The sequence below is a fragment of the Argiope bruennichi genome, chromosome X2, assembly GCF_947563725.1.
Source record: "Argiope bruennichi chromosome X2, qqArgBrue1.1, whole genome shotgun sequence".
NCBI lineage: Eukaryota > Metazoa > Arthropoda > Arachnida > Araneae > Araneidae > Argiope > Argiope bruennichi.
The window spans coordinates 80,499,989-80,510,290 of NC_079163.1; positions in this window are offsets into that span (position 1 = coordinate 80,499,989).

Here is a 10,302-nt window from a genome sequence, read left to right on the forward strand (position 1 = left end):
GCGAATTTGATTTTTTTCAGCGTCGTACTTTCTAAATTTTTGACGAAATTTTTCAATCGTCCGTTTCATTTTCATGCATTTAAACCAATTTAACAATAAAATCTTTTTAGTGATCTTAACTTGTATGTTGAACTGGTTGCACTTTATACTTAAATGATGCATTCTAACTTTAATTTATAAATGAGACAAATTGCATCAAAAGTTGCGTCGCGAACATGCGCATCCTCCATCAATGTACAATGAAACTACTTCATATTAGAATCATTCAATAACTTTGGAATTCCCTTACAAAAGTTAAAAATTTTTTGGTTGAAATTTACTTTATGCCAAGAATTGTAAATCAAATGTGTAATTTGGTATTGGCTGGTTTGTATATTGGCTGATCCATGCGACTAAAATGCATAACAAAAGTGCTTCTGCATGCATGTAAATTTTAAGATCTTTTTATTTTGTACTTATTTTGTTAGTCTTCTGAAAATACCGTCTTTGGAGATAAAAGGTAGTTTTTATAACTTTATTTGCATATCTATATTCTATACATGCTCGTTAAATTTAAGTAAATATTCTGAATGTATCTTGTATAAGGCTGGACGGTGTATGCTTAACAAGATTGTTAATTATCAATAAACTACACGTGAATACCCATTTTAAAACGTTTAATTTCTAGAAATTTGACTGAAATCCAGATTTCTGAATCGACGAATGGATGTTTTCAGGCATGTTTAAGTTTAAACGCTAGATATATTCTTCCGTTTTCGAATAAAGTATTTACTGCATTCCATTATGAGCTTGTTGAATTGGCAATTTTTAAGCACCAAATATCTTATTCGTGCCTCAATCGTCAGGAAAATTGTAGGGAGTTTAGAGTTGGGATTAACACGAGAAATTATAAACTGCCATACGGTTTTCAAGAGAATCGAGAACTTGGACTCGAAAATTCTGTGCAAGTTCAAACTTGTCGCGAACTAGCAAGTTGTGAGAACTGCGATTTTAATTCATATCCCCATTCTTTGCAAATACTACCAAGTTGGGATTAATTCAGGGCTGTATTCTTGAAAGTTCTCATTTTTATTATGGTAGGGGTTATTCCCGCTTTAAAAAATGGCTTACTCTAGTATTCGACGATATCTCAATATTGACGGTACTGAACGCATTACGGGTTTTAACGCCTAAATTCCTTAATCTTGGATAAATATCGTCAGTATTTCTCTTTTAAATCGAATTTCCTAAATGATTTTAATTGTTTTACCCTCGCATTTAAAATTTAAGGAAACGCATGTAGGTAGTCAAACCATAGAACTTTCTAATAATCGTGATCAAGAACCATCCCATCCTTCGTATTGTCTTAAATCCGTTTTGTTTTGATAAACGCAGTTATTTTCCCCATATCTCAAATTTTGAAAACGGTTCTGAAAGGTCTAAATTACGTGAACCAGACAAGTCACAAGAATTCACGTCGAAACCGAGACATAACTTCGTTGTATTTGATAAATTTAGAATTGTTAATTGTCTAGTATTCAATATAATCGAACGAAACCAAACTATAGAAAACGCGGCAAAATTTCTCCCCTCTAAGGACGACCGTAGCTACGCCGGCAAGCTAGCAGGTCGTCTCTTTAAAACATCAAAGCGTTTTGATCGTGTTGCCTGGCCATCATCACGACCAAAACGTCTTTAAAAAAAATCATGCGCAATCGCGGTCAAACGCATTTAAAATTTTCAATCCTGTAGTAAAATTCTAATAACTGAACTCTTGATTTTAAAATCTATAAATGAGGAATAGAAATACTATCTTCTGTATTTTCGGTAACATGGAATTTTTAAACTCCGGCACAATAAATTCCTTATTCGATTTCTTAAATTAGAAATTCGAGGTACTCAAATTCATATTGGATGTAATTGGATACCAAAAATGACTTGTCTGGTTCTTGTTTATGCTGAAATCTTTATGGAAAATTTAAGAGGATCTTTATCCTATCTTAGAAATTTTGGCTTTTAACTTCTAGCTGAATACAACCGTTAATGTACAAAGTTTCTTACTATAATGCGCAACTAAGCCCAACGATATCGGTAAGAATTTATGCATTTAAAACGGAAATCCTCATGATCGTCGCTTCTTAAATGGCATGTTTCGGTATTAAAATAAGTAGTAGATAAAAAATATTTCGCTACTGCAACTGTTTAAAGCTCGTTTAGAAATCGTGAAATGATTTTTGTCCTGTCCTCTACCGAACTATTGTTTAATACAGAATTCCACAAAACTCGAACTCGGCGGATTAAATCTAGAATTTTTATTCAGAAAAATTAAAGTTTAACTCAAACGCTTCAAAGCATTGAGTAGCTTTAAAACTAGTTTTAGAATTCTGAAAATCTGCATTTATTTCTTTAGTCTTTATCCATCGATCTTAATCGCGAAGCCAGCAAAACCAGTGGAATTTTGATTCTCGGCACAAAATGGCTTGCGAGTGCAAATCTAGTAATAAAACTTTTTTTCATGGCGCAATATTTCATTCCGCTTAAACTCTCAACTATTTTGTTTCGGTAGAATTGGTTAATTTTGAGAGGATTCCGACTTCAGAACTTCAGCTTAGGCAGAAAGAATGTCGGTGGCTGTGCTAGCCAGTTCACCGGCAGTCTTCTAAATTCCTAAAGACATCTCTGAATACGATGCCTGATCACCATCGAATTCAAATGCTTTAGAATTTGAAATGCGAGTAAATTTTGTTAAACCTAAACTAAATTTTTACTAAATGTTAGCAAAACTTGTGCTTTTGTCAGTAACTTAAAATCGAATTCATCGGTTTTGCTGGCCTCAAAGCTAGTTTGTTGAAATAAAACGGCAGCATTCTACAATCGGATAACGAATTGAAACTTTAACGTCGATAAGTTATTTCAGGAACAGATCAGTTTGATTTCTTTTTATATAAAAAGTCTCGTACTTAAATTAGAATAGGCATGAATTCTCAAATTATCTAGTTTAAATATTTCTTAACCATAAGCAAATAAGTCTTATTAAAATGTCTGGAAAATCATTTCTAATTTTCTTGTCTACGTCCCCCCCCCAGATTTTACAAGAGTATAGTACTCGAAATGAACGTCAGTGGAATAATTGCTAATTCTAAAAGCACGTTTTATCAAAGATCTAATCGACTCGTCTTGTTGCCATACGAAAATGCTCGTCTCGAATAGATTTTAACTTAGCACAGTTAAAGCACATAAAAAAAAACTTAAGTACATGTGGTTAGGTTAGAAAAAGTAAATGGTGTCCCTTCAAATCGTGATGTTTCTAAATCGGCTTAAATTGAACTAGAATGACAAGCTCAGCATGGAATTCTTCAAGGAATAATTCTAAGTTTTCAATGTTAACTGTGTACTTCATTATTGATTTTATCGCATCTATTCAACTTCAACTTAATGATTAAATTAAATAAGATACAACTTTACTCATTAGTATAGGATAGTTTAACTCGCTTGGCAGCACTTTTGAAATTTCAGGGGAATTAACGGAACATAATTTAATCATTTCTAAATACATCGTCCAGCCTTTGTCGGTTAAAACTAAGTATTGTACACGATTTAAGGTATCGTAAGTTTTTAGAGCTTATTTTAAAGATGCATGCTGCTTAACTTAATGTTTTCCTATTAATGAAAATGAGTGCATAGCGGTTTATGTGGTTTTTAAATATTTCTATGTTCTATCAGGATATTGAATGCACTCAATTGCATGTTTAATGAAACTTGTTCCGTTTTTATGAATTTGTAATATCTTGGAGAACTTGTTGTCTGTCGTGTATCTATATCATTGTTAAACTAATCTTTAGAGCTTTATGACTGATCTTTCTGAAGATCATTTATATTTTGTAAGGTTATCTTCCTACCTTTCTTAAAATAGAATGTAAAATGTTCGTAACATTAAATATTTTGAACCTAAATATAGAAAAATTGGCCGTCATTTTAACTTAAATCATAGTGCAGTGTAGCCAGAAATTTTAGTTTTTGAAGTATTTCGAGGGAATTTCTGGAAGAAAAATACTAAAGAACAGTTTTCAGTCCCTAGCAATAACCTTCATTTATGAAAATCGACGTATTTTTGTGAAATATTGAATTTCAATATTAAATTTATTTAGAAAACTTGTATCCTTATATTCCAATCAGTGCGCAATAAGAACTGAAATTTTCTCTACAAATAAAATGCATTGCTCGTATGCAAATAGTTTCTCTGCTTATGAAACGGTCAACCGCTGTGAATATACTTAATGTTAATATAAACTTAAAAATCGCTTATCTGTCCAAACTGGTGTGTAAATGCACAATTTCGACTTTTTTAAATTTTTTACTTCAGCTGTAAATCTTTACAACGCATTTATTACTTGCAGCATGAAAGTTGTCCAAAACTTCTAAACTGAAATGGTAAATCATAAATCTACTGAAGTCTTCATGGCAAATTTCAACGTTAAAATCAATATCGTCACGAGTTCAAATCTATATAGTCTTTCAACAGATGCAAACATAGCAAAGCTACTTAATGTGCAATCCTCTATTTAACAGAACTTTTATTTGTATTTTGTTATGCAAATGTTATTGTTTATAAGCGATATGTACTCTGTGTATTTGGTATACTAATCTGTTCTATATAGACTTCCTAGCAAATTTCTTTGTAAACTGCACTAAGCAGCTTGTACAACTCCTGTGGCGAAATTTAAATATTTCATTTTAAGTTCCTACACGATAGGGTTATTGTAAGTGTTGCATTGCGAATTCCATATTTTTGTCTTGTTTAACTTCAATGTTTTATTTCCATCTCATGTAAAACTGTGTACAAACTTAAAGAAAATATCATAAATGTAAACTGAACCGTAGCGATTGTTTTGAAATAAACGTTTTCTTAATCCAGAATTCTTGTATTTTATATTTTTGGGGGTTTTTAAAATTAGAATTAACTTTCTGATTTTGCATAGGGATCGATGCTGCCTTTAACCCTAGATAACTAAACGATCGTCAACAGTATAATGGCACCAGTTAATTTCAAAAATCAGAGTTCCTGACTTGATTACTTATAATATCAGTTGTAAAATTTAGTTAATATTTCCGCTTAAACAAAAATGTAAGATTATTTTTATGTTACGCTGATTTGAAATAAAGCAATAATAAAGTATACTTTATGTCGTAATCTGAATCGAATTATTAGTTGAAGAGAAACTCTGTTTTTAGAGTTAAAAGAATTTTAAGTATTTTTATGAAGTGCTGTTTAAAATTTAGAATTATAGATATTCAATAAAGTGTTGCGACAGCGATATTTCAACATTATCACTTTTATACACAGTTGTATATCGTAACTTACCCTATAATAGGGCATATTACTCTGCCAAGATAATGTTAAATTACTTTAGCAGTAAAAACGTTACTACATTCTTCACTAGTACAAGTAGCCTGTTTATGAAAGGTTACCGAAATTATTTGATTGCATGAATTATTTCGATGAAAGATAGTTTTAATAACAATCTTAAACTTTCAGAAACTGCTAATTTGTTAAATTAGCTCTGGTCTTAAGCCCATTTCAATCAGTTGCGACATTGAAGCCAGCCAGAATTTTAAGATTTGTTCAGAATATTATGCAATATAATTCGTCGTCCTCTTCGACCAATATTCGGTTAAGACATTTTTCTCAGTTTGTCTTTCACTGCATGGAAGTTTTCTTCTATTTTAGCATTCTCTGGTAAAGCCTCGTTATTGGTTTCCGTTTTGAACACTTTCCTATCGTCAGCTTCCCTCGTGTTGAATAGATCTATTTGCAGTGAAGGAGTTGCTTGTATTACAGGATTTTCTTCTGAAATACATTTCCATCTCATTTTGGCAACACTTCGTTCCTCAAGAGAATCTATTGGTTGTGAGTGACGATCCGCTCCAGATGTGAAGAATTTGTCTCCAAAACGATCCCAATTAAACGGACAGATTTCAGTTTCGAAGCAACTTCATATAGCTTCTACGACGGTATAGAATGTGATACTACCTATTTCATTGAAAGAATTTGTGTTGGATCTATTCAGGCTTAATTTTGTGAGGAATGATTTCCAAGGAGTCTTGTAGAAAGCCCAGGCAGACCTTTCGAATGGTTGCAACCTATGTCGTGTGTTGGTTTTATTGACAATCTCCGTATTTTTGACAATAGGTGTTAAATTGAAATGTCGCCGTTTGTCCAGAAGTTGTATAAACTTGGACAAGTTGCTTAGGAATTCTAGTTTATTTTACAAAATCTCTCGCGAAGATTAAAATTCGCTCTTTAACGTCTACATAAATTTGTCTGAGCCTGCTTTTTTCTAGTGTGGGGGAAAGATTTTTCTAGGAAAACAAAGTAGAATTGAGTTACCAGTGGCCCTGTTCTGCCCTTTTAACAAAATGCATTCCTTTTGCTTATGTTGCACTCTATCCCCTTTCGTACCTTTTCTGGCACATACCCATTTTGGCTTCTGAATCATTGTCAACCCAGTCTTATCTTTGTCTTGTTACTCATGTCGTATCACTGAATTAGAATTTATCAAATGTTTGTCTATACGCTCTATTAAAGCTCCTAGTTCTATGTAGCAAGCCAAGTAGAATTCACAGTATATACGATTTGCTTTATTCATTAGCAAAGCTCAGTCCTTTGAAGGTTTCTCATTTAGTCTAGTTCACTGGGAATTTTATTTCAATGCTTAGTTGCGTATTGATACACCAAAGTGTATAAGAATCCTTTTAATAAGGAAATTCTCAAGAAGGTATTCATATGAAATCCATAAATAACAAATTGATAACTAAAGAACTTGTATTCTGATCGAATTTCTCGTTGTATAGACTTCAACGAGTCGAAAAAATTGTTAGTATAAGCGCGATATTTATAAATGTAATAGATATAAAAGGTTTAATGGGCACTATGGCTCGTAGACGAATTGAAGCATAGTGTTAGAATGTCTTCGTGCAAATATCGGTTTGTTGCCTCCAAATGAAATAATGGGTTTCCTGAAATTTTTACTTGCTTTATCATTATTATTCGTCGGCAACTAGGATAGGCTTCATTTTTGGCGCAGGAAGACATTTTACCTGAACTGTCGGTCTAATTGTCGACTTGCATCTTTATCATCTGTGACAAACCTAATCTGTTTATCTTGGTAAATTAGAATATTCATTAGTCGCTTTTTAAACTTTTTGTAGAACTTTCCTATACTGTTCATATATTTGTTACCAGCTGGAAGAGTAACATTCCAATTTTAGTAAATGGAAAGTTTAAATGATAACAAGTTAAAAAAAAATTTAACAACCTGTTGTGGGAAACGGCTGCTTGTGAATTTTTTAATCTGTTCTGATGTAAATGAGAAACGAGCATGTTTACTATGAGTGGAAAGCTTTCCGTCTTTATGAAACACAAGTTCAATTTCTCTCAATCCATTACTAGTGCAAAATTGTTCCTGTACAGTATTGCAACCAAAATATCCATCGGTGTTAGATTATTGTTGCTGAAATTTTCGCTGGTTTTTCCTAGTATGTTGGTTACAAAATAAGGCTGAACATGGATCTTTTAATTTCCATCGTGCTACAATCTCCATTTGTGGAAATTCTAGCATTATAGGAAGTTCTCACCGTTAGCCCGCATTTTTAACACCCTTAATTGATGTCGAACTACTTATTAAGTTATTTGATTTTCAAACAATGAATTCTCAAATTTATTGAAGCGTGTTGATGCGATTTTCAACCTCTTAAGTACCTATAAATTTTATTTGACATCATGGCGCAATTAGACGTACAAATTAAGTCTCCATCTTGGATACGTTTAAGAAAAAGCAATAATTGAGTTTATGTATAACTACCTCATGGGTATGACACTTACATGAATTTAAGTGAAAAATCTTCATCAACTTGCCCCATTTCTTGTCTAAGCGAATTCTTGCAAACTTTTATTCTCTAAATGTGCCATTTATCTGACTGCTCAAATCTAAATCGTATTTGATGAAAATTGATTTTCGCCCAATCAGTAAAAAAGCGGCTAAAAATATTTAAAATTGCCGTTGTAATGCTCTGTAAATACTCAAGCTCTTGCAATTACGGAGGATTTTTGTCGAAACGGGATAAATCAAATTTGGTTTATTGATGCACACGCAACGATTATACTTTCTCCATTTAAATATTTCAGTGAGTACATCTTCGATGCAGTTCCTATGGTTTCAGAATGAATGGGACCGCGGTAGTCTGGTCGTAAGAGCTCGACTTCGGAACTGGAGGGTTTCAGGTTCAAGGCCAGCTTCCACCGAAAAACCGTCGTGTAAACGGGTCTGGTGCACTCAAAACCCTCGGGGGCAAGCGTCCTCCCGTAGTGTGGTGCGGAAATTTGGAGAGGGGGTGCCAGCTCGGGTGTCATCCTCGTCATCTGAGCGCGGTTCAAAATTACAAGGTCTGTCCCACAATAGCCCTAGTGTTGCTTTAAAATGGGACGTTAATATAACTAAACTAAACTTAACGAATGCATAGTTTTCTGAACGTATTTTGCGCACTTTACTGACGTATTGAAGTTTTACATTTTGAACACATTTCTAACAGAACAAAGCGAATTTCTTTAACATAGCTATGACTTCCTCATTTTCTGTTACTTTGGATATACTGCTTTTGAAGAGCAATTCAAGTTTAATTATGTTTCATTCGGTAAACATTATAATTAGCTTCCATTTCTATACTTTTGATTGCAGTTTGGTTAATATTCTAATAAGTTTCATGTTTTTAACAGCTGAAATCATGTAAGTAAATCGCTTGTAGATAATAAAATTCTCCATTTTTGAATTGTACTACTGAAAAATAATTGAAACCATGAAATTTCATAAAGCATTACAAACTATTGAACTACACTGTTTCAAAACTGTTTTTATCGAATTACTTATAAATTATTCAACAAAATGTTATAAAATTTACATAATACATACTATGTAAATTTTCTTTATATAAATGAAAATTTCACCAAGACAAAAAAGAATTTAAATTAAAGTAATTTTTTTCATTCAAAACACTTTTTAAATTTTTTAAATTGTCATTAATCATAGCTTTTATTACAAAAAAAAAAAAAAAAATACTAACTTAATAGCAAGATACTGAAGTACATCATTCGGGTGTGCAAGATATTTTCTAATCGTACAAACAGAAAAAAAAAAAAAATTAAAAGAGCAAGAACAATTTTACATTTAACTCTTTGCTGTGAAATTAATAAAATAGTAAGTAAATTAGTTAAGAAAAGTTACTCTTTAAACTATTTAGTATTTAGTAAAAATTATTAAGGAATACAAACAATGGTGGAGTAACTGTACGGAGGTGGTATATATAACCCACAGATCATTCTTAGTCTGTTAACTGGGTATGACGAAATATTTCAATGCGAAACGAGCTGATTTTAAGTTAATTCCCCAGTTAACAAGTTAAGAGATCGCGAAAAAATATTTATGCATTTCAGTTTTCAAAAGCTAAGAAAGGTTGAAAGGGGGGCAAAGAAACAAAACTGTGCTCCGAACGCCTTTCAGCCTTGATACGCTAATGAACACAAAGCAAGATCATTGCATTTTTTTCTCTTTAAACACAATTCGGTTAGACAAATTTCAACTGACTCTAGAAGAGTTCTGCATTTATAGTATTGTAGAACTAAAACAGTGGTTTTAGTTTGGATTTTAATAGCATTTTCAGCAGCAAAAAAGTAAAAATTTAGATTACTGAGAGCATTGATTCTGCTATAGAGCAATTAATATTCTACGGATTGTAGGAAAGCGGATTAGTTTGGTTTAGGCATATTGATATTCTGCTATCATATTTTGGATCAGACATCGTTATTTTAGATCGTGGTCAGATGTCGAAGATGATATCTGAACTGGTACTCTCCCTTAAACTTCGGCACAATGCCAAAGAGGGGGGGGGGATTTCACTCCAACTAATTTAATGTGTACCAGAGGGGAAGCAGATGAAATGGCGGATAATAGAAATACAAAATAATTAATAAAAAATACTGTCAGAAAAGTGGTAAATGTAGGCAGAATATTTGCTGTACCTTATTTGCAGTTCCTTTGCAAAGAAGAAACTTTCTACTTCAAGGATAATAAACTAAAAGAAATACATAATGTTGATCTTGATAGAAAAAAAAAACGTAAAGAATGAGCAAAAGTAATCTAATTGTGCAAGTGCAATGAATTTTTCAATGAATATTCAAAATACATATTCAATGGATGGGGAAAAAACCCATAGAAAAATATTTTAAATATGGAATGTGTTTATCAATTGCATGCAAAATGAAGCTTTCTT